Source organism: Molothrus ater, chromosome Z (genome assembly GCF_012460135.2).
Source record: "Molothrus ater isolate BHLD 08-10-18 breed brown headed cowbird chromosome Z, BPBGC_Mater_1.1, whole genome shotgun sequence".
NCBI lineage: Eukaryota > Metazoa > Chordata > Aves > Passeriformes > Icteridae > Molothrus > Molothrus ater.
The window spans coordinates 23,917,371-23,943,657 of NC_050511.2; the positions used below are offsets into that span (position 1 = coordinate 23,917,371).

Genomic DNA, 26,287 nt, shown 5'->3' on the forward strand with positions numbered 1-26,287 from the left:
CTTGAAATATTTAAACAAGAGGAATGCATTGCAACCCCTTTTAGTTTCGCATACATATTATCAGGTCTGTACTTAGCTCTCCTAATACCATGGTTTTCTCTTTGGCAAAGCATTTATGACATATGAAGAACAATTATTTGAACCAAGATGAACAATATCTGATGTTCAATGCTCTTAGTTATAGGCTGGTGGGAACATAATCTCTTTTGATAGTACCTGTCACCTCAATGCCTGAATGGGAAGGCAGCCAAATCATGAGCCCTTCTAACTCCTTTTAAGTTACAGGTCCAAGATATGATATAGGTTAGGGACAATTGAAGGGCAAAGATCTTTCTGAATGAGTTTTAAATTATGAAAATTTCGACTTAAATGCTGTATTTAATGGTCTTACCAGGAACACCTGTTGGTATTCTGGCGGCAATAATCAGGAGCAGAAGAAGCAGTAAAGCACACTGCTTTAAGGGGCAGAACCAGTACTATATCACATAGGGAAATGAAATGCACAGGCTGAACATCTAGACTTATCTTGCTTAGTGCTGTGCTTTAATACAGGTGGATCAGTTTACATGCCAGGTTTCATTCACTGTTTGGTTTTAACACAGAACACAGAGACAGAAATGAAGTAATAAGAAACATGCTGCTCAGTTCATTTATCTTGGGAATACTCTGTGTACCATATTCCAGACCAGGGTCAGACATCTGAAAACATGACAGTTAGTAGCAAGTTAAATTCCACATACATTCCCAAACCAGCAGAACTCAAATTTATGCATCTGCCAGAAACAGGAGAGGAATAGAACAAAAAACTAGTGTTAGAAGACAGCTAATTTTCTCACAAAATCATATCTGTTAGCCTCTTTTGCCTTTGACATTTGACAAAGGAGAAGCCTTTGACTCTAGTCTTACTTAATGCACATTTCATCTGCCTGTGCAGGCCACTGGCCAGGAGCTCCATCGCTGTGTGCCAGCATCAGAGTGCCCCAAGTTGCTGTGACAAAGGACTCCTGAGGATGGCAAGTTGCTTCCCAGGGTAGTGCTTCTCCAGGTCCCAGTAGCAGAGTAGCAGAGTGACCACAAACAGCAAATGCTGTTTGTTTGGACCATGTAGCGTGGGGGTGAAGAGGACAAAAAGAAGCATCTCATGTCAATACGTAAGATGTTTACATCTGAAATTCTGCCAAACTGCTTAAGTGAGGCTAAGGATATAATTTCAAGTTTGCTTTATGGTACAGATAGATAGCCACTGGACAAGTTAGCGTGCTTCTCCTGCTTCCCATTCTCTACTGCACTCTTGTCTGCATTTCCCCGTCAATTTTGGCCACATCAGTGCCCCAGGGATAGTGGGGAGAGTAGAACCAGGGAACTGATCCTGCTGAGAGCTAATGCAGCAACACAAGATACATATGTTAGTGTTTGACCAAATCAATTCCCTGATCTGACACAGCTTGACTGCATGAACTATTGCTGGCACAAGACAAATAGCAGGAGAACAGGATTACCCACTCTGCGGTCATCAGAAAACACAGTTCAAGAAACACTGAAGCTTTTCTTTTGCACTTTTTTCTTTTTGCCTATTGCACAACTCCTGTATTTAATAAGCACACACACAATTATACAGATTTAAAATTGAGATATTCATCTGAAATGCAGCTATTTCCTTTTTGTAGTTGTCAGCCTAATTTCTAAATACCCTTTGGTTTGTACGTGGGATACTACAGTATCCAGATGATATCATTTTCTGGCGACTCTGGCAGGCCTAGCCTGTGAGTCACTTTGCAAAATGTGGGGAGAGCCTAGCTAGGGAAGTACACGATTCAAAGGTTTCTATTGTTCTAGTGGACCATGGGGTCCAGACAAGTTCAGCCAACGCTCAGTACAGAAAAAGCAGCTATAAATGAAAAGCAGCACCTTAGAGGAAAGATCAGGCGAATACAATTCTACAGCCCCAAACACCAGTTACACTATCACATGCTTGCATGGATTGGTTTATTAATGGCAGGTATGCAAACACACACTGAGGTACAAGTTACTTTATCTGCTTTTTCCAGCTGAACATTTCCACAGCTGTAAGCAACAGTTTCACTAACCCTGTTCACAAGGCAAGGCTACAGGACTACAACAAGGCTTCTCTATTCAACACTGCCCAACCCTCCAATTAATTTACCTGGGAAATAGATAGAAAGACACATAGAAGACTACTGAAAAAAATTCTCATTACAGACAATCTTGAGGAATAATGCTAATTATCATGGAAGTGTTTCCAGTTCTTCACTGAATCCAGACACTTATCCACCCCGAGAAGAATGTTTCCTCTTTAGTCACTAATTGGATCTTGTTTCTAAAGCCAATCTTTGTTTCTAAGTCTGTCACAGTTTGGGAACAAGGTTGCTTTAGGGCCAGAAGATTTAACTGACTATCCACAGCTGACAGAGACAGTAGAAATATTGTCCACAGATAAAAGCATGGCACGCATTAACATACACAACTTTCCTTTTAGCTTTTATTCTGTAGCTTGGGTAAGATCTAACACTTATAACTCTTTTCAAGGTATATTGGAAGTATTTCATCTACCGCAACTGGAGAGTCTAATTTCACATGTTTGCTAACCAGAAGGGCTGTCTGCACACCAAATGGCAGATTAATTAATTGCTTAAAGAGATATGTACTCCAGGAGAGAACAAGCACTGCTCATTGAAGGCAGTGGTGCATACAGGAGCAAGATACAGGTTTGAACCAATGTTTCCTTGGTTCAGACACAACCATTCCTCCCCTCCCAAATAATGGTGTTAGCTAAAAATACCCAAAATGTTGTGGCTGAGTTTGTGAGATGTGTACATCTCCTTCATGTGACATTGGAAACAGACTTTTTTCCACATTTTTCTACCCCTGGTCCCTAAAGGAATTTTAAAAGTTTAAAAGTAACCATAATTTGATGATTTATATCCAACAAGTACATTTAATGTGTTTCTGCATTTCATGACATTAAAAAACTAACACAATTACCATTAAAAAGCCACCCTCATGTTAGAGTATTGTATAGTGCTCTCTACTTTTTTTTTGTCATCTTTGTCTTCAGTTTTCTGACCTCTAGTCAAGCAAAGGCCAATGATACACTATGTTCTTTGAACTCTAGCAGAGACCACAGCATCCTGAAGTATGTTGCACTCCAGCTGTGGAGGATGCTAACTTCTCCCAGCACACAGCACTGGATGAATTTTCAGACACAGTACCAGGTGGCCTCCACAAGCCAAGAAATCCTCAGCAGTAAAAAGATACAGAGCAAAGCTGTCGTTAAGCCAGCTCTGCCCTGCCTCACCTTCAACCCTCCCTAAGTCACTGAGGCATCATTCAAGCAGTCCCAAGCTCTCCTCTCAGCTGCAGCTGTGCTTCTGACAGAAGAGCAGCAGAGGGGTTTTCACTGTCTCTGCTTTTAGAGCTGTGTACAAGAGAACACTCACGTGCTAAGCTGTCACATCATGCAGCACCACTCTGCAGAATTGCAAAGCTGACAGGTGACAAAAGGACCAGCAGGCCAACATCCCCCACTGGCTACTACCATTACATTTAGTCAGTGAAAGCACAGATTTTCACAATGCTTTGGGTTTTGTATCAAGTTCAGCTACCAAAACAATTCCTCAGCTTTACCCCTTTTTTTGCTCCACATATGGTGAGCTACATTAGCATTAAAAAGTAGTCACAAAGAAAGCTCTCCAAGCTAAGCTATTATGCACTTGGGTAATTTTAAAGCTCTGCTTTTAAATGTTATAAAAAATCTTCCATCCAACGATAATGGTCAACTTTCACGCAGAAACGAAATTGACTTAGCAATATACAGTTCGTCTTTTAGCAGAGAAGTATATAAGGATTTCTGAATATTGATGATTTTCATGCTAGGAAATCCTACAGGTTCCTGAATTCTATATCAAATTAATCAAAGTAGAATGCTTCAAGACAGAAAATCAGTATTTGTTTTCTATCTGCTTTTCTAAAATAAAAGACCATACCTGTGTCTATACCATAATCTGATAAAATTGCATGATGAGCCAGAAGTAGTTTAGATATACCTTATCTCAAAAAAGATGGGAAAATGTGTCTTTTCTGCACCTGTGAAAACAAGAGGAGAGTAAGGCTTTCAAAGTAGTGGAAGAATGGCTCTAATTCCTGTGCTCAGTGAATTTGGATGCAGCAATCACTCCTGCTCTTATTATGCAGAACAGCTCTTTAATCAAAGACCAATTTCCCCAGGACATGGCTGTCTGGAGAAGGAGCAGTAACCAATGTTCACCTAGGTGAGTCAAGTCAAGTCAGTCAAATCTATCATACTCACATGCAAATTGAAACCGCAAAGGAAAAGCACAGTATTTCTGATGGGAAAATTGGATTTCTAAAAAAGCTAGTCGGCAGCACCATTTTGGTTTTATCAATTAGAATAAAATATTGCAGGTTTGTATGAACTATCTATGCTTACTCTCAAAAGCCAGTACTTCAAGTCAAACTACTGGACTAGCCAGACCTGTTGCCTGCTTTGTAAAATATTCTCCAAATACTTACAAAAGCACTTTTTATCAACTACGTCTGAAATTGTTATTTGCAGTACCAGGTTCATCCATTTATGTGAGTAAGTGTCTTAATTTCATACTCCTGTTAAACCACTCCCTGAGAAGTGTTTGTCATCATCAGTGTTTTAGGCTTTACAGAGCAAGTGTAAGTTTCTTCTTGCCATCAGAAGACTCCAAGCAAATAGTTTATGACAATTTCAGTCGTGCATCTAAAAGTTCACCTGAATATGAGAAACATACCAGAGAACATAAACTGGAGTGACAGTTACACAGGCAGGACAAGAGAACCATAGTTCCATACTTTACTTCCCAGCATATCCAACTAAGTACAAATATGTTTATTAATTAATCTCAGAATACTCTGAGGTTTCATTGAGGCTCAGTTTCTCACAAGTTAAAAATTATTTTAAACATGTGATTTCTCTGTACTACCTACTTCAGAGGGCAAAACCAGAGCAGGAAGAAATGTGACAGGTTTGTAATGAGCTTCTGTTCTGAGTACCATTAGACCTAAAGTTTAGGTACAAGACATCATGCTTCTTTGCACACAAACAGTACTGGGCACTATTCAAGTGGCTGTTACAGAGCACAGTCATTTATTCCAGCAGCTGCACTGTGGGAGGGCACAGGTGTGTGCAGATGGAGCACAACAAAAGCAGCATTCCCGAGAAATGAAGGCTCAAAGTTACTTGGTTCTTTCAAAAGGCATCAAAACGCAGCACTTGGAATCATGTCAGGCTGAAATCCAATTAATACTCATTTTATTAATGAATCTAGACATTTTTCTATGCATTTACATGAAATGCATGAAGGACTAAGAGGGACTAGTCTAATTATCTTTAGAGAGCTAAGCTACTGCTCAATTTTTTTTTACTAGTCTACAAATGAGAGCTTTGTGGAGATCAAAGGCTGTCACTAAATTATGGGTCATTACCCCAGCATCTTAAAGATGTACTTGCCTGCTCTTTGTCAGAGAGATCAGTGTATTTCGTTATGAGGTGTTGATCTGTTCTGCCTGATTTGAATACTTGCTTTATGTATGGTCCTCTATGCATCTCCTCTACAAACTGAGGCAACGACATGAGTCTGGGGACAGTGGTACTCATTACCTTCTAAAAACTCTTTACTCTGCTTCCAAGGCAAAGATCACCAAAGCTGCTATGTTATTGTGCAGCTGAAGCTAAGTTTGCGTTCTGGCCTGAATTTTTAGTCTAGGATTTATGGGCCATGTCTGAATCACTAACAAAAAAAAAAAAAGGCATCATATACAGTGTCTGAAGTTGACCATCTGACACAGCAGGTTAGATGCTACAGATGTATGTATGACCCCTTCACCTTTAGCATTGAGAGCAAAGACAGAAAGGCTGTGTGTCTTTATCACTACCCTTTCAAGTGACAAACACACTGATGTGCAAAGGTTGCTTTCCAATAGAATGGTTCAACACTCTCATTAAACAAATATATTGCTCTTTTCATACTCAATCTCTATTTAAACATCTTTTTTTTTAATCCAAGTGGTATTTAATTACATTCTGGATGGAGATAATTTCAAAAGAACAAGAGTTATTTTTTAAGAACCCAAAGTTGATGCTTTTGAATAATTTATGATTTAAAAGGAGAATATGGGTGGCTTTTTGGCTGACTTTAACAGCTCTGACACCACATCTTCATGATAAATTTTCATCTGGTCAGTAGTGCTCACACAGAGGTCTTCTTTGATATATCCATTTCAATGGAAATAAATCTTGCACAGAGAGGAACTTGGCAACTGCCTCTAAGCAAGAGTGCTTCTTGAACCAAAGTAAAACAATGAAGCCTAATTCATTCTGACCCAGAACAGGCTACTACTATAACTGCTGGAATTTCTCCAGATCTCCACAAGTACCTTGATGGAAGCTGCGATAACCTTGAACAACTGGTTAATGCTTAGACAGCAACCTTGGCATACAGCAGAAAGCTGTTTCCATAGTTTCATTAGAGTTCTTCCATGTGTTATAATCAGCCTTTGCCTCACTACTGACTGGTAATCCTGATGGCCACTCTATCAGGGCTCCCCAGCAAAGGGAAAGCCAAACATCCCCTTTAGTTTTCTGAGTTAACCCTTCAGCCTGTCCCAGGAGTCAGTTGCTCACCCATCACATGAAGTGTTTATCCAGCTGTGTGCCGAATATTTTGTCCAGAAGGACCCTGCGAGAGACAGTATCAAAAGCTTTACTGAAATCCAAAAACATCACATCAAATGGCTTCCCCTGATCAGCTAGGTGGGTTACCTTGTCATGAAAGGAGATCAGGTTTGATAAACCAGACTTTCCTCTCGTGAAACCATGCTGGCTGTGACACGTGACTGCATGGTCTTTCAGGTGTTTCTCAAAGCATCCCAGAATAATCTTATCCATAAATTTACCAGGTATTGAACTGAGACTGACAACTCTAGTTACCAGAGTTGTCCTCCTTGCCTCTTCTGAGAACTGGGACAACTTCATCAACTTCCAGTCAGCTGGGACCTCTCTGGACTTCCAAGGCCACTCAATCATCAGGAGAGGTTTAGTAATGAACTCATCCAGCTCTTTGAGGATTCTTGGGTGGATCCTACAGGCTCCATAGATTTTTAGGAATCCAGCTGTAACAGCAGATCCCCAACTCCACATATTCTATAATTCTGAGAAATAACACTTAAAAATAAGACTAATTAGGCCATGAGTACTGGATGTACACGTTTTCTACTTAATTGTGTGACGTCTAATCAGCAAGTCAGTGATGGGTATGTTGACTTAAGCAAGTGTGCTTCTATGGGGAGAACCAGATGAGACCACAACCTAGAAGAACTGAATGCTAATTTGATTTCTACATGCAATGAAAGCCACAGCCAGCACTATTTGTCTACACTGCCCAACACACTGGCTGTATTGCCACTTGCCTTTCTTACATCAAATGCTAAAATGAAATAGCAAGTAAATTGCAAGAGCTTCCAAATTCAATGATAAAAGACAATCATCTCCAATGCCTGGAAATTGTGAAATGACAATTAACAATCATGAACATCTGGCTACCATCAAATCATTCTTTGAGCATCAGAGAGGAGCATTAGCTGAACCAAAACTATCTAGTGTTCCTACCTTCATGCACACCAAATGGAGAAATCCTTGCCAGAAAAATATCTGCACTGCACATAATAACAAACAGCTGTTTTGAAGCCAAACCAAGTGTCTTTCCCAGGAAAAAAAAAATGTCAGCCAGCAAGGAGCACAGCACAGCAGATGCAACTGTGCCACAGCAGCCACTTTCTCTACCAGTGCCCAGTTGCTGAAGGCAAAAGGAGAAAATCTCTTCCAGGTTACATCACACCTGCCAGGGTTTGCTCGGAAAGAGGATGAAAGCTAATGAGGTCAGGGAGGCTTGGTTTGCAGCAATCATGATTTGCATGAAAAAGAAACCTTCCAGAAACAAGACTACACCAAGGTGTAGACACATGCTTATTAATAAACAAACCAAATGGTTAGGTGACTGACTTTGACAAATTTTGCACCTCTTAAGCCCAAGTCTGAACATTAAATAAGAATCAACAGATGCATATCTGTTTTCTATGTCATTATGCTTATGTTCTTATGTAAAAAGCAGCATTCTTGAGCTCATAGCATTCTGTTATGGGGTAGGATAGCTTAAAAGGACAAATATTACACAATGATTCTTTTCAAGCACAGCATACTGGCAAACTTCCATCACTTGCAAACAAGAAGTTTGACCTGGGGGGATGAAATTCTATAGAATTTAAGATCTCATTAAAATACATAGGGTTTCTCATTGCAGCAAAAAACTTATAATGTGAATGTAACATAAAAGTATCACCTACTTGCTAAGCATGTAGACGAATTGGTACAGTATTTTAATTATAATTTATTGCCTTTGCAAAACCAGGGAGATGATTCTAAATAATTGCTTCTGATGTGCAAGATAAAGAAAGATGCACACCTCTCTGGGGCAAAGAAGGGGATGCCAGTAAAAGGTGGGAGCCTATTTGGCAGTCATAAGCAGGAAGCAAGTCTCTCAAGCATCCCAAAAGCAAAGACTGAGGAAGATGCAGTAGTGGGAAGAAATCAAATGAACTGTAACAGAATTGCAAAAAGGGAGCCAGAAGAAAACTTCACTTTTTTTTAAACGAAAGTAAGGAGGCAGAACAAGAGTTGGAACATAAGGATTGGACTTTTGTAGTTTTTGGTTTCCCCCTCCTCCCCTTCAAAAAACAGAAAGACACTGATTAGGCTTCATCTAGGGTTAGCAACAATATCTGCTGAAAAATACAATATCTTATCCCCACAGCCACTTTCCTTCTTGTTAAAAAGATCCTTCCCTGACCATGCTTTAATTTTCATGCTTGCCATTAGCTAACAAGCAGCTTTTAAAGTATTGCTCAGGCTACACAAATAGTCAAGGATTTTCAGCTTGCTTTAGATCAGGCACACACCCATTTGAAGCAGATGTGAGAGATAGTAGCAAGAGAAAGCCTTTGATGCAGGGACACAGCAGGCAGTGCTGTACATATGAGTAAAAGTGCATCAGTTAGTAAGCAGCAAGCAAGAAACAAATCTCTGGGATTTTAGTATTTCTTAAATGAAATCATAGAAAAACAGAAACTGCATGAAGAAACGCTCAGTATTCCTGCACAGATCATATTTCTCCTTCTGTTAAGAATAACTGGTATAAATCAAATTACAGGTCCTATGTTTTGCTCAGGAAACACTGCTCAGGTTTGCACAGGATACATGTCCAGTAAGCCAAATGTTTAAAGTTTTCTTCGCATGCAAAGTCAAAAGAAGAAAGGACAGAAACAGAGGACAATAATTAGAACTTAAGTTTCACATTCACTTCTCACAGATGACAAACAGCAAACCAGGAGCTGATTCAAAGTTAAGCAAGAAGCAATGAATGATCATATAAAACTGATCTAGAGAATACATCACATGAGCCTTTGTCTGGAGGACTTTTCTTTTTAGATAGTTCACAGGTCACAGATTTTACCAGATCAGCACAAAATACTCACCAATAAGACTCAATTCATCCCAAGAATCAGCCTCATACCAAGTCTGGATGGCTCCTTATGTTTTGTCATCTTTCCCCATTCCCAAACTATTTCATTTGTTTGATGTTTTTTTATTTGTGCTTCTATATACAGTACAGGTCTCTGTTTTTCAAACACTATTTGATTTGTCTTGTCCTGTTTACTTCAAAGTTTTTTGGCTATTCAGTCCTTGACTATAATGCCCGTCTTCAAAACAAAAACTCCACTGTAACAATATGTGTTTAACAACATGTTTTTAACTGTCAAAATTACTATAGCAAATTACCCCTTGATTGTCAAATATCTTGGTCATACAAACTGTTTAATCTGACATGATCAGAAGTTGTTTAATCTAGGGATCAGTGACTATCAGGTCTTAGGCACTCCAAGGAATGTACCACCAAGGATAGGCAGACCTTGTCCCCCATCCCTGTAGTTGAGTCCCCCACCAAGTACAGAGCTGTGATCTAACAATCACCACATAAATATGTTGATAGTTATAGCACTTCTAGGCTACTTCAAAAGAGCAAAGACCACAGTGTGCTTTTGCAGTTCATTATTAGATGCAAATCATTGTTTACCCCATGAGTATACAGAGCTTACAGTTCAACATTTGGATGGACCAGAACAAAGATCTTATCTTTACAGAAGTGAGCACTCAGCTCTTGTTCTGAGGGAAGATCAATGTTTAAACTGTACTATTCAAAATTTCAACAATTGAAAAGAATTATTTAAAAAAAGCATAATCATGACTAATTTAGCTGTTCATAGCACTACAGGAAGTATTAGCACTGTACCTGCTAAACTAAGAGAGGTTACAACAAAACTATGTCCTGGCAACTATCAGAAGCCCACCATGGGGCAAGCCTACATTACCTGATGGTCCTGCAGGGTGTCAACTTCCTGCACAACATGCCACCACCTGGATTGTCATCCATCCCTTTCACCACAGCTCCAACCTGACTGGACTCCAATCCATTCTCCCACTCCACAAGTTCACTGCCTTGCAATCCCACCTGTCTATCCACCTCTTGCCTGCATGCCTGAGGCAAAGAACAGTTTTTCATCCTCTGAAGAATCAATCTTCCCCCCCTCATTTGAAAAGCTCTCCTCAGTTCCTCATCTCCTCCTTCACTGCTGCACGGTGGCCTGTTGGGGCAGGCTCCTGGGAGAAGTTTGCAGAGTTTGCTGTGGCTGCTCTTCTCTCTGCATGCGTCACCTCTGCTCTCCCACACCAACACATGTTTGCTTCTGCTCTTCATCTGGTTCCTTTCCTTCAAGCTCACACTTGAATTCTTTTGATGTCATCTGAGTATAATTTCTGACATAAAGACAATTCATGACTTTGCCAGCTACTTTTCCCAGGACATACTCTGAGACTAAAGCAGATGAACAGCAAGACAAAGTCTCTTCAAATTCAGGAACAAACTTTATCATCAGTATCTAGGCAACTGCAACCCCAAATCTGTCCCCAACACTCAGATGGAACAGAAGTGACCATTCAAATCTCACACTCAGAATAGCTTTTCATCTTTCCCTTCCCTCTTTCTCTGTTGATGAAACCATTTGCTTATGGTATCATCAGAGGGAGCATCTGAACATCATCTTACCTGCTTTTTTTTACCAGTGCATGTCTGTAAGTATTGCTATTTCCTCATCCAAACCTCATGCTTTGGCACACTCAGTGACAGTAATAAACCATCTGCACTGCACCATGTTCAAAAGTTTTCATTCTCTGCCTGCCTACAGAAAGCCATATGTGCTACAGCAGTGCCATACTTGCTGTGCAATGCCTTTTATATATACCGAGACAGGATATGCACTGTATTCAACCCTAATCTGTTCAAGTAGGTCACTCAGAGTTCAGTGTAGCACACACCACTGACACAGAGTATCTGGAAAACAGTATTTCCCCAAATACTCTGAAAAAGCGTGTCAAACACAGACCTCAATCAATGCAACTACCTATTAAAAAACCCAGATTTAATCAGAGCAATAATTTGACAAAGTCAGAACCGTGACATCCCCTTATCTGTAGATGTAGGTCTTCAGTTGCTAATAAAGCACTTCCAAAATTAAAAGTAGTGGGAGTGAAAGGAGAGAAGTGACAGAAAAAAGAGATTGGACCCCTCTGCTCTGGTGAAATCCCAGAGCTTGGAGCACTGCATTCAGCTCTGGGCTGGGAAGGACATTGACCTCTTGGAGCAAGCCCAGAGGAGGAACACCAAGCTGATTAGAGGAACTGAGCCCCTCTCCTACAGAGAGACTTAGATTTGTTCAGCCTTAAAAAGAGAAGGCTTATGGGTAACCTAAATGTGGCATTCCAATACCTGTAAGGAGCCTACAAGAAGGACAGAGAGAGAATTTTCATGAAAAGATGGATGTGACAGGGGAGGAAAAACTGAAAGAACAGGTTTACATTTGATATTGGGGAAAAATTCTTTACTGTGAGGGTGGTGAGGCACCAGAACAGGTCGCCCAAAGAAGCTGTGGATATCCCATCCCTGGAATCATTCAAGACCAGACATGGAGGGGCTTTGAAAACCTGGTCTAGTGAAAGGTGTCCCTACCCAAGTCAGGGGTTTGGAAATAGGTGGTCTCTAATGTCCCTTTTAACCCAAACCATTCTATGATTTCAGCAGCTAGCATCAGATCCTCCAACACAATCAGTGGTGAAGACTTGCAATCTAATTCTTACACACCAGAAGAATAGAGCTACTGCTGACTTTAATGAGGCAGGCCCAGAAGTTAACATGAAAAAGTTAAATCTTAGAGATTGCATTTTTCAAGTTATGGGAAAAGGAATTAATGGGCTCCTTAGAAACCTGGGTGCATAGTTCTTTACTGTTCACATAAAAATTGTCAAACCTGAAGCAAGTCGAATGAAACAAGCTGTGAGTCTCCTCTCTGTATCACAGCACTTTCCCAGTGAAAGAAGAAAAGGTCTGGATCACTATAAAGCACCTACTGACTGTTTCTTACACAGTTTTTCTCAGGAAAGCAGAAGGAGTTCATCTTCAACTCCCATATAAGAGTCCACCTACACTCACATTATAATTCAAAACACTTCTTCCAGTCTCCAACCTTGAAAATCTACCATGGGACAATAAGCTATTTAACAAGCTGTTAGGAAACTTCTGCAGATCAAGTGATAAGCCTCTGATGTGTCTTGACAGGTTCACATCAATTAATAAATTGTAGTTAGAAGTTTTACCTCTAGGAAAATCCAGTACAGTTCACTGATAGCACCATAAGCCAGCATAGCTAACAGAAATGAATAATGAAAAGGCTCATTTTTATCACCAGATTAAGCACTTCTGACCTTTAAAACATGACCTCTATTCAAGGCAGAATTGTACTTTAGACTCATTAAGGACATATTATGTCAGGGTACTTAATCACAATTTCTGAATGTGTGCCTTGAGAGAAACTTTCCAGCAGATGATGCAGCAAGAGAAAAGATGCCTGAAGTTATTCAGTTTTTTGGCTTCTTGATCAGACTCCTTGGAGTAATATGGTCATCATGAAAACATTCTGCAAACACTAACACCATAGTATTTCAATGTTTAAATGTCAAAATTCGATGAAAGCAGTATTGTGCAAAAGCACTAACAACTGTTATTTTAGAAAGTGCTTTATCAGGCATTACCAAAGCTGTACTTCTAAACAAAGCAGTTTTCTTGTTTTACTTCCACGCTCTAACGCTTGCCAGACAGAATTTTTACTAGTAGGCAGCCATGTGAAAGGATTCACTGACTTGAGGTGATGTATCCCATTTTACACGAGACACATTCTTATTTTAACAGCAACACCCAAAAAGCTGAATGCTTCACATCAAATATTTTTAGACCTAGCTCAGGTAACAAATTTGCACACACTCTTCCCAAATCTTTGCACCACCAGTCATGAGAAATTTAGTTTTCTCTCCTGTAGCAGGAGGAAAACCCCAGCTACAGATTATTCTTCTGTACCTGCTTCTGCCACTACAGATGCTCTAGCAAACCCAGGCTGCCCTTCCTTGCTCTGTCCCAGCACTGCATGCACCAGCACAATTATCTGACCTGAAAAAAATGGCTAAGAGAAAGTGACCACAGAGAAAGGTCAGGGGCTTTGTTCCTCAAATGAATCTGAGAAGTGGAGCACCTGAAAAACAACAAGAGCAAGTAATTCCTTCAGCACCTTTTAAGCACAGCCAACATCAGCCAAAAGCATTTTTTTTTCCCAAAGAAACAATGGACTGTTTTCCATGCATGGAAAAGCACAAACTGTCATAGCATTTCATTTACAAAAACTGTTTCTTTCACCTTATTCTGTCAGTCAGAAGAAAAGAAGAAAAAAATTTAAAAAGAAAAATTTAAAAAGAAAAAAAATTAAAAAGAAAAAAAATTTAAAAGAAAAAAATTTAAAAAGAAAAAATTTAAAGAGGGGCTATTTTGGTGAACTGTCTGTCCCTCTGAAAGGCCAGAAAGCCATTTTCATACCAGTTTTATTTTCACCAATTGGTTGGGGTGGAGGAGAGGGGAAAGTGTTAAAAGGAATTTGCTTATTCTTGAAAACTCCCAAATGAACTTCACACTCCCTCTCACTCCCAATCCTTGCCATTCCTGTAAACAAGAGAAAAAGACTCAGATAAAATCAAAACATTCTACAAATTTCTTATTATGCCCTTTTTGTTGGTGATGAACCATAAGCCTTTTGTAGATTGGAGGAAGTTTTTCATTACCGTCACCTGCTTATTCACGTCTTGCATCACATGAAAGGCCACAGAGCACACTCAGCATTAATTATTAATCTAATCATGTTATCGAAGTACCAGCTAAGCAGGATCTTCAGAGAAGACAACTCCTCTGGTGACACCCAGTTCAGACAGCACAGAAACACAATAACTAGAGAGCCTTGTGAACTCTGCCCTGAGACAGTCGCTTCTTTTGAAACATAGGATCTTGACACCGATGCAATTCAGAAGCACTCCATGCATGTTTTCTCTTGGGACTTGCTGGAAACTAGTGGATTGCTGAAAAATCTGCACTGCAGTGTAGGTATCAAGGCTTTTAGGAAGCCTGTAAAGCAATGGCAGAATTCAGCCCTTGGTTTTGAAATCTAAAGACAAGCCACAAGAAGGTGAAAGTGCTCAGAGATGAACAGATCAAATTCTTTCTGCATTAAGGATGAATCCAAACAAAAAATGCATGAAATATAATCTCTTACCAATTACAGATTGGCAGAATACAGATAGAGATTTTGAGTTCATCTGCTGAAAGCAGAACAAATACAAATAAGTTTTGCTGACCCTAGTGAATATTCAGTACATAAGGAGCCCTTTGCAGATTTCAGAGGAGGTCTCCATTCAGCAGCTGCAGTGTGTTGCCTCTTCCTTGGCACCTCAGGTTATTAAAGGTCAACCTTGTCCAGTTACCCCAGCTTTCCTAATTTTTTTTACACTGTAATACAAAATTCAAACATTCATTAGAGACTTTTACAAAGGTCTGAAAAGGCTGTTAAATGAGTGGTTTTTTATTTATTATGGTCATTGTTGTTATCATCATCACTGTTGTTATTATCATCATTATAATAATTAAAAGGTTCTTCACCCATAGGTGAAGTTCCCCAGGATATTGGTCACAACACCAAGCCTGACAGAGGTCAAGAAGTATTTGAATGACACTGTTAGGCACATGGTGATTTTTGGGGTCATCCTGTGCAGGGGCAGGAGTTGGACTTTGATGTTTCTTGTGGGTCCCTTCCAACTCAGGATACTCTACGATTCTATGATTTCCCAAGAAGCAAAATAATTGCTGTTGACATTGAAAATACCATTGCAATCTCAGCCAGTAACCACCACAGCAAATGAGTTACTCCCTGCAAGTTTCAGACACTGAAAACTTTAGCAGACACGATTTTTCTTACTTATATTGTTCGTCAACAAGAAAGAAACAGAAGATGCTACAAAAATAATGAGAAGTCTGCCTATACTCCTACCTTTTCCTCAACAGAGTAGGAGTGCATAAGCTCACAAATAAAACTTTCTGTTTTTCATAAATTCTGTTTTCTTTTATTGCTTCTCAATTAGAAAAACAGTATGTGCTACTAACTGTCATGTGATATCACTTTGACCCTGAGGAAGTGGAGAAAATGTTGAAATTGGAATCACAACAGAACTATATTTACTTAGGAAAGACAGATCAAGGTCTCTGTTGAGACAGAAAGCAGCAGGAGTATTAAAAATTATATCTGGCTTTATGCACACAAGAAAAAATGCCAATACCATTCAATACTATACTTCACATTTACCAAGACCTCAAGTGTAAGTTCTCCTCAAAAAGACAGTAGACATCCCAGTATTAAGTATTATACTAATCACAAGGTAAGATCAGGGCTCTCGTGGGAAGGAAAAAAAAAAGGAAAAGAAACATGAACAAAGGATTTGAAAATACTGTAAAAGCATGCTATTAAAAATTCAAAAACCTGCAAACACACATCTCCTTCAATGCCATCAGTACTTCATAGAAAAAAAACCAAAAAGCAAACCACAATTTTTTCTCCTCTCCCAATAGCTTACATTCAACATTAAGTGGAATTTTGATTTTTGTTTTTTAAAACACTTGAAGATAGTGTGCCTCAAAAGTTACTGGGTGGATCAAGTCAACACTTCCCTATTCTGTAGATGTTAAACAGAAAAATGGGAAGCGCTGAAAACCAACTTCAGTCACGAATCCCATTGAACTCTGTTCCAGCAAAGAGGCTGCCAGACCAAGGCCTGGCACTCCCCCAAACATGCTGCAAAGTAAATCCCACATGACCGGGTCTGTACATCAGGCAAATGCAGATGTACTTGAATGAAGCACACTGTGCTTTCCTTGGATCATGGCAAGGGAGGGGATGCAATCTGCAACTTGGAAACTGTCAGGAAAGAAATACATTCCAGCTTTTAACATCTACTGATGTGACATAATTTCACTGCTTTGTTTCTTTAACAGAGAAAAAGAGTTTGGCACAATGTGTAAACAGATATTTGATTTTTACCCATTTTAGAGCAGCCTGTTTGACAGCCAAGCTTTAAAGACAGTCCTTCCACAGAGTGTAACTTATGATACAATTGATGTTTTGAACCTTTCTCCAAGGCCAGTGACAAGCTGCCCAATGGGCAAATGTGACTGGCATGCAGCAGCATCCTCCATAACCCCACCCATCTTCACACCCCAGGAACAGCAGCCAGGGTCCACAACCTGCATGCAATGGCCCTCCACAAATTCTTCCCATGTTAAGCCTCCTACTTGGAGTTTTTTGCACATTTCAAGTGAGCCATTCCCCTGTCTTTCCTTGCTCCCACAGCTTCTTCTATTCTATCCACTGTCAAACAAAATACATGAGTGACCTGAACACAGCTACAACACAGCAAGGCAATTTCTGTGCTGTGGGATATGGATGCCTGCAGGAATCTGTGTTTTTATTGTCTCAGCGGACAAATTCTGCGTTTGGACCTACAATAAGCAGACTTAGAGAACAGAATGACAGGGGTAATGAAAGGAATTGAGTTTAAGTCAATTTAATCCATTGGAAGAGCTCCTCCAACACCCTTATGGCGTCGAACTTTAAAATGCATCTACCTGCATTGACAGCAAACGAGTTCTAAGAATAGTTAACATGCTATAGTTGACAGAAGGGCTCCAGTTGCCAGACTAGCTTTATCACTTCTCTTGTGAGGTGAATGCATCACCAATAGCACATATGGGAGCAATAAAAGCCAGGGTGAGAATACAGTCTCTCAAGTTTGCTGCCTTGCAAAGTGAGTAATGTACTCCTGCCTTGCAGGAATTACACATCTTCACAATGGCAAACCATGGACTCTCATTCCAGGGCAGTCAAGCTCTTTGCCCTCTGGATAGCTGAGAAATTATACATGCCATTAGCCATTATCCTACCACAATAAATCTGCACTCAATGCCATAGTACAACTCACTTGTCAAAACTTACCAATTCAATTAAAATGATAAAAAAAGCCCTGTAAGATGCTCTCCCCTTTAAGATAGTAGAGCTGCTACACTTGCAGATCATGGAGGTATCTTCTCCCAAGCTAGAACCTGCCTAGCATTTATAGACACTAGAAGCTGTATAAAGTACTTCCCAGCACTTCAAGCTCAAGAGCAGCTCCTTCCATTCACTTGAGAGGATTCATTAACAACCCTTCCCCCAGACTCAAATTTTCCAGGCTTAAAACCTGTTCACAGCTCAGTCTCTGCTTCTGAAACCAATTTCAGGCTTTAGTTGTCAGGAATGGTGCTAATGTACAGTAGAAACAGTGGAGTATGTTAAATGTTCGATGCCATGTCCTGGTGCCACTGCTGAAACAGAGAACCAGTATCTCTCCTCTTTTTTTGTGCCTAACACAAGGCTAATTCTGAACACATGCACCAGATTACAGCAATATTTGGGCTACCATTTCTCTTTTCACAGAAGAGGTAACTCCACAGTTGATCTTTTGACTTTCTAATGGCACCAACCACTTCACATGAGACACCAACAAGTTCATGTGATTTGAAACTGTAAAATAAAAATCTTGTCAGGAAATTTTTTCCTTATGTTTTAAAGAAAACATTCAACTGAATTACTTTAAGTTGTACTAATTCAAGAATGCCTGCCAGTTCCACAACTCAGTTGAAAAACACATACATCACTTAAATTTTCCAGGGGATGGTTTGGCTTAAAGGATCTTTCCCCCTTTTGGTGTTAAACCTGGGATTGAAGAGATTATCCTGGAACCTGTCTTCCTGTGCATTACAGAAAGTGCATAATTAATTCAAAGAAACATGGAGAGCTGGAAAACAGAAACCATGAACAGAGGCATTTTCACAGCTCTCCCTAATTTGAGTGAGGTGGAAAGAATTTGAGAGGTTTACATAGCCACACACACAGAGGTCTGCAAATGCCTATCTAAATCTAGCAACAAAAATAGCAAAAGCAATTATGGGAGGCTGTCAAATTATCAGCCTCAAATGACAATGATTCCAGAACTCAAGAAGTGCGCTCTGACAAATGTCCAAGCTCCTACAAAGTCCATATAGACTCTTGTCTCCTCTGGGACACTACTATACCTCTTAAGAGACCCTTACATTTAAATACAGGTGGATACAAAGTCATCTTTATATAAGCACATGAATTATTGGAGACTAACAGCAAACAAAAGCATCACGCAGTGCACACAGCTGAGCCACACAACCTCACAACCCAATCCAGCCCAGTTGCAAATCTGACCGCATATTGCTTTAAAAAGCAACCACACCCCTTGCAGAGCAGTGCCACCCATCTCCTGATGGGGAGCACTGGTTGTGCAACAGCTCTATCTACTAACACAGGATTCACATGGGCTGTGGCCAGCAATGTCCACAGCCAAAGCAATTCCCAGCATTACTCCATTCTTAAATATGAAATACAAACTGCCAGAGTGCTCCTTTTCTGGACAGTGAACAGTTGGGACATTTGCAACAGAAGTGATTTTCAAAGGAATCCAGACCACACGCCTCAAAAATGGTCTTATTCTATAAAGTGTTCACTTGCAGTACCTAGAAGGCAAAAGCTGGGTGCAACGCCATGCCTGCACATTCAGTGAGCACTGACCCTTCCAGTCCTTGAGCTGCTTTTCCCATCCAGGGCTGGGGCTACAGCAGCACATTGGGGGGGGGGGGGGGGGGGGGGGTTTGCAAATCTAAACATTCATTAGACCAATTTTAGGACTTTCAGTCTCAAAACAGTAGCTAAGTCACGGAGATGTGGATTTCTAGCATCCATGAAGTAATTGCAAAAGCCTCTTGCTCTAGCAGCATGTTTCTTGTGAGCAGTCATTTCTTGCATCCAATACACAGTAAGATCCCATACACACCTGTGGGCACCTCACTCGCATCAGTGGTCAGTACAAAGTAGTGCTATAGAGCTGGCTACATACAGCTGCTAACCCTTCTCTTCTGACCTATGAAGAGCTATTCATACCTCCCCACAATGCTTTCTGACAGAGCCTGAATAAACACTTCCTCCAAAGATCAACAGCTCTCCAGGACACGGTAAGCTGAGAAAGAAGGATCTCAACATGTGAAAAGTACACTCCTGCAAAGGGGCTTTTAAGAAGCAAACTACTTCAGTCCAGGTAATCTCCTACTCTAGTCCAAGGCAAACAGGCAGATGATGACTGCTTGCCTTGGACCAGAGGAGGAGATTAAGCATAAAGCAGTGAGTGCTACACTAGGGATATAGTCCAACGGGACGTGTGCCAGGGAGAATGCACCACTCTCTGGCCAGCTGCTCCAGCAGCATGGCATGCAGCCACCACAGCCTGCAGTCCAGAGTGGGTGGCATAGGGAAAGCACACAAGCACTGCCATGACATGCTGTCACTTATTCTGTCATTAACACACAGAGAAGCAAAGGCCTTGGCTGCTCTCAGGTAAATATGAAACAGGTGCAGAAGGATTTACCCAAAGGTCAAGAGCAACACTTAAGCCCTTCAACACTAAGCAGAAGATGTCCTTCCTTCCCATGATGTCCTTCCTACTGTCACAGATCCTTCCCAACAGCATGACTCTCTTGAGCAAGGTACAAGCCCTAAGTACATCTAATCCCCACAGCTCTGTTCCTCTCTACACATCTCAGCCCCAAGCTTTCCTTTAGCAACCTTCCAGATACGGAGTTTTGGGTTGGTGATGTACAAGCACCCCCACCAGTATCCCTACTCCTTCATGTGCTCCCCATGATAATGTAACAACTCAGCCACTACTGATACCTTGGTGAGGCCACCTCAGGTCATGCTTAATATTAACCCCGAGCTACCCAGGGTGCAGAATGAAGCCACTGCTTTGACCTGGCAATTGGATAGACTTGTGAGTGGAGTATAAAGTCATAGAAGCTTTCTAGTTGCACCTCAGATAATCCAAGATGTAGAGGAGAAAGTGAAGGAGAAATGAAAATGCTGTGTGCTCTCTTGGTGAAATTTAGCCTACAAACATCAATACATGGGCAGCAGAGCATGAACTAGCTTCAAATTTGTCAGTCTTCCATTAAAAAAAAAAAAAACAAAACAATGAATTACAATTCCTTTTACAAGACAGTAGTGCCTAAAAGAAAGGTGGAAAACTTTAAGAAAGAGAACTAACTGGCTCTGAAGTGACTGTACTGTTAGCTCCAGTGCATGCTATGGGACAAGTGCCATATGGTTCAGTCTAAAAAACAAAGGTCACATCCATCATTACTGGGCATCATTATTCCACAAGTATACACACAGAGCAATGACCCGTTATACGTTACCTCAACACGCCAGGAAGCAGGTCAATGCATCCTGCACAGAAACTAGCACAAAAGGTTTCTCTCGCCTTTAGATCTCACCATCGAGACTTTTCATATGCAAATATCACTATCCAAGCAATTATTGGATTGATTGATACCACTGACATCACACTTGCATACAAAAATTCTGGCTTATCAGCACAATTGTATAACTCTCCAAAACAAAATGCTCTTCTACCAATATCTGGCAGTCTAGGTAAGTGTGCTGAGGACCAAGATGTGAAACAGCAAGTACACTTGTTGATCAGTACTTCTGTGTGGACCAGGATACTTCAGCAATAGGTATAACACAGCTAAGTAGGTCTTTTTCAAGGAATTTCACGTCATGACACACCCTAATTTCAAACATTTGACCTTTACAGAGGTGCTGCCAGCCACATTCACTAGTATTTTATTTGGCTAAAAGCAGGCAGAGGTAGGGAGACAAAGTTCATAATTTATAACACGGTAGCAGACTACCAACACCAAAAGAATTTTCTGACAAACCCCTACAAAACTTGTTACTAAGAAATATTTTAATATTTTCTGCCTAAAATTAGGTAGTTTTACAACTGGATTACAATATTTTATATTTACTAAGGGCACAGGTCTTTAAATATTTCCTGTAGTCTGAAAGTATTTGAGTAATATTAATTCACTCATGGCCTGCCAGGGCTGAATGGTTACCATAATTTTATTCCTAGAGAAACAGCAACATGAAACCTGGCAGACTTCACTCATAGTACACCAAGTCTTTGTAGGACTCTGGTACCTTCCCCAGAAACAGTGACCCCCTTAGCCACCCTCCATGGTCCCACAGTCCTGGCAACTTGAGCTTTCTGTTTTGCTATGGTACTGCAAAGCTTTTGGCTTTAACAAAAGCCAAGTAAACACTTCAGGGTTTGACCTTTTAAGTACATTAAACCGTAGGTACATTTTTGTTCAGCAAGTCATAACTATCATATCATCAACCAATACTGCAACTAGCCATGCAAACCAATTAACAAAACCAACATTATGAAAGAGGCAGGTTTTAGAAACAAAACAAGACAATTTGTTTTTCTATTGAAAATAAGTTGCAGAAGAACGCAATGTTTATGTTTTTATTCAACATAAAAAAAAATCCTGAAAAACAAATTTCCTGGATAGATTTCTTTTACTGTATCTTTATTGTCCTAACACTGAAGATAAACCTTCAGTGTTTTATACAAGTTACTGCCTTGCTGAACAGCTGAGCAAGAAAAAAAAAATGTTCTGGCAGCTCTGTTTATGAAATTGCAGAATATGCTTTATGAAACAAAGTATATTGCATTTCATGCAGGGAGAGTCAAGGCTAGTAAAATGAGGAGTTCCGTGGTTCAAATTCAATCTTATCATAAGAAGGTATAATTTCTAAAAAGCCAAGAGAAACAGTATCTACTTCATTATAGATGATTATAAGCCTAGCCAGCCACAACACATTTAGTGAAAATTTGATTTGCTTTATATGCCAAAGCTTCAATCACAATTTAAATCCTTCAAATCTGTATTATCTTTGCAGTGCAGTAATTACACATCAGAAGAGACAAGCAACAGCAAAAGCCAAACCCAAGCCAGAATTTGGTGTGCTGGGTCATTTCCTTTGGAAAGGAGGATGCTGTCTGTGGTCAATATTATCTTTGCCAGACTGGGGCTAGGAAAAATGCAGGCATGCACCTGTTAAAATTCACATAATACAAGACAACCTGAGGGCTTGTAACACAGCTCTTTATGCCCACCTTAGACTTTTGCTATTTACTAGTATGATTGTCCAAATTATACTGGATATATGTCTGGGTAACATTCTGTTAGTGGCATCCATGGCTACATTTCTTGAAGTGCAAAAATCCCTATTCTTAATTGTATATTCTTGATTTTTTTTCTTCTCAGAAGCTCAAGGAAATGGGATGCTATCAATTTTTTGCTCCTTTTTGGTTTTTTGTTTAATATGCAAGAGACTTTGCTTAAAGATAAAATATATACCAGCAACCAAAACCTCATTTTATCAGCTGTGCAATCTCAGGAAGAAAGGGGCCCAGCAATCTAACAAAAAAAAAAAAAGATTCTTTCCTCAATATCAAATATAACACTCTATCAAACTTTACTGACCTCTGCAGATATTACAAGCCTGCTCATTGTATTTAAAAACCAATTTCCTATGTTGTATAGGTGTAACAGAAACTCTGCCTAGCTCAGAAGGTATTTGCAGAAGCATCAGCTACCAGTGACAGGATTCTTTTTTTATATTGAACTTTTAGCCAGGTTTTTATTAAAGCTGGGCTACCATAATTAAATATACAAACAGTGATCTGAAAAGCAGCTGAAAGTGTACATTCTTTACCTGTTTAATTAATTCTGGAATTTTAAAGTGCAGAGCTGCTACAAAGTAATGTTTTCATTACAAACATGTTGAGAAGCAAAATATGCCTCCTGACACAGTCCCAGTCATGTTCTGCTTGATCTTTTGCTATTTATTGTTTATTTCAGTATTTATTACTCTCCAATATGGACCAAAGCACACTGTATTTGCACACATTTTATTATCTAAAATAGTATTTATTTTAATAGTATTTAAATATGTCATTTCAGCAGCTGCCAACTGGAAAAACTCACCTTGACTTACTCATTCAGTCTGTTTATTGTCATTGATATCCACAGCATTATGAATATTAAGAAGTCCTCTCCAAGCATTCAGGACAAAGATAAATATGACTTAAAGGCAGTTCCCACTCCCCAGATTCACCCAGGAGGGTACTGCTGTGAGCAAGCAGGCAGCAGGCAGAGCTCTGGGTGGTTTCACAACCAGCTGCTGCACCTGGGGCTGAAGGCACCACCCTGCCTGCTCTGAGTCAGACCCACTGCCACAAGCACACAGCAGGAGAAGAGGGCCTGCACATCCCATGAGTGTTGCTGCAGAGCTGGGCAGCACCCAACTGGGACCCCTCCATCCAGCAGCAGCCAAAGCTGCAGATGCCCATCACTTGGGAATGTTTCCTGCGAAAGCACTCTCCCAGTGCAGCTGAAGGGCAGGACCCACCACATGTTGTGGAAGAAGCTTACACTCGAGCCTCCCCAGCTGGTCTCATTTGAATTGTGACCCTGTTGCTCTCCATCTCACTTTCCAGAGTCCCCAGTTTTGTTCAGGCTCTGTAGTGACAGCAAAAATGCTATAATCATGCAGGTACAGACAAGGACTGCAAATGAACAAGTTTCACCCCTAATCAAGCTCACAGAGTGAATAACCATGCAGTGAGAAGAGATACAGAACTTTCTCATGTTTCCCATTTCTCCAGATTGGTGCTGGGAAAAGCGTGGTCATGCACCTCTGACATCCGAGCCTGGGGCTGGCACTAGCTCAGCTTCCCTGGACAACATAAGTCTCCTCCTGGGAAAGCAGGGCTAGGGGCTACACAGCCCTGGGACTCAGGCATTTCTACTTGTATCTACTTTGTAGAAAAGCATTTTTGAAGCTGTTTGTTGCTGGGTTGTTTTCACAGTAGCAAGAGTGTCTTGGGGCAAAGTCTCATGGTACAACAAAATTACCTCAATGGTTCTCTGTGAAGGGAGAAGATTCCCCTCACACTCTGTTTTCTCACAGCAGCTCTGTCTACCCAAAATCACTCGCAGAGCCACCACCATGCCCTGCATGGTCACCCCTTCCTTCCTAACGAGCACTGGGACTGGTGCACTGAGGCAGAGGAGGACATCCAGCAGCATCGTGCTGCCACTTCAGCTCCATCCATGACAGCCCAATCCCTTAGTAAGGGAAGTACAATGCTCCTCACACTGCAGAACTCATCCCCACCTTATGAAGTAATCACCATTGAACAGGATTAGTAGATTCTGATTTTCCAAACAGAGAACCCGAAAAGCTTCCAGGTACCTAACTACCCTGGAAGTAATTGTCCTGGATAGGAAGTCCCATCATGGACTGCAGAGCTAAAACAATGTTTCCTCTAGAGAACTGCTAGTGGCAAGAATCTCTATGAAAATAAATACAAGGAAGGGGAGGAGGTTACTCACAGCAGATGCTATTTTAAGTCATTAGTTGTAAAAATAATTTCACATCTCCTTGTGAAATATCAAGGGAGCTGCTTCAAATTAGCTACAGGACTCAATTTCAAAATGACAAGTAGCCTGGGAAAGGGGAAGGTTGAAGAGAGCCAGGAAGAAAAAGTAGTCGTAATAGCAGCGGAAGAGAAAAAGTTGAATTTGGAGACTAGATGCCATAAGGCAGCAGATAGGTGAGTTGCAACATACCAAGGAGAAACCTTGAGTGAAATCAAACCTTGACTCACTGAGGTTAGCTGATACAGTGGACCTGATCTAACACCTCCACAAGTGAAATCTGCTCCCTTCCCTCTCTCCAGTGTGCAGCTGCACCCCATCCTCTTCCTCTTGCCTGCTCAGGTTCTCCTCTGACCCCTTGGTCAGACCAGTCAGCTCACTAAACCAGAGAAAACTAACTCAGCAAAAGACCTTCACATAGCCAGCGTAGCAAGCTGACTCATCTGACTGAGGGCAATCTCTTCCACTGCACAATGGGGGCAGCAGGATCATGCGGAGCAGGTCAGTCCTCCCTGGCAGCAGGAGGACACTTGCCATCTTAAATATCTGAACAGGGAACCACAGCAGGAGAAAGAGGAAGAAAGGGCAAAGGAGGCAATGTTTGCTACACCAAATGGAACAATGTAGTGAAGAGGAAGTAAGAATGGCTGATTTTTATAACAATACCCCTAGGACAAAACCATTGGCAGCTATTGAAAGGGAAACACTGTCGATTCAAGGCCCAGAGCACAATTTAATAGTAGATTACTGACTGAAATACACTTGTTTAAACCATTACAAAGATGCTAAGCTTCATCTTCACACTAAGGTTTCACAGCTTGCACTACTAATCACCGTTCAAGTTTTCTTTTCTCAATAGAAATTCATAGGAAAGTCATCCAAATACAGTTTATAAGTAAAAGCACCATAATCAAGAAACACAGAGCAGAAGCAGGACGCTACCAGTGGTGCCAATAACGTGAGTATAAGAGGCATCTTTGAAAAAGTCTGATCAGACAGAATATAAAATAGGCTTTTACATATGTAATAATTGTAGCACTTGAAGCTACTTCAAAAGCACAAGGATATTGTACCCTGTTTCCCTGCTCTCTAATTATGAAAATGTTGTTGAATATTTGTTTTGAGAATGAAGTGAACACAGCACAGTACATTTGCACAAAGGTGATCAAAACTCTGTGCACTTTCAAATCAGTGTTTCATCACTGTTGCTGTTGCTTTAAGAGATGAGTACTGCTGACCAGTAGGAACTGAAGCAGGAGCAGAGTCCATCTTCTCTT

General features: G+C 40.6%; 1 protein-coding gene across 1 annotated transcript in view; it reads right to left on the reverse strand.

Annotated features, from left to right (window-relative positions):
• The window catches only part of IQGAP2 (IQ motif containing GTPase activating protein 2), a 125,004-nt gene that overhangs the window by 76,693 nt on the left and 22,024 nt on the right, over positions 1–26,287 (reverse strand). The window lies entirely within an intron of this gene.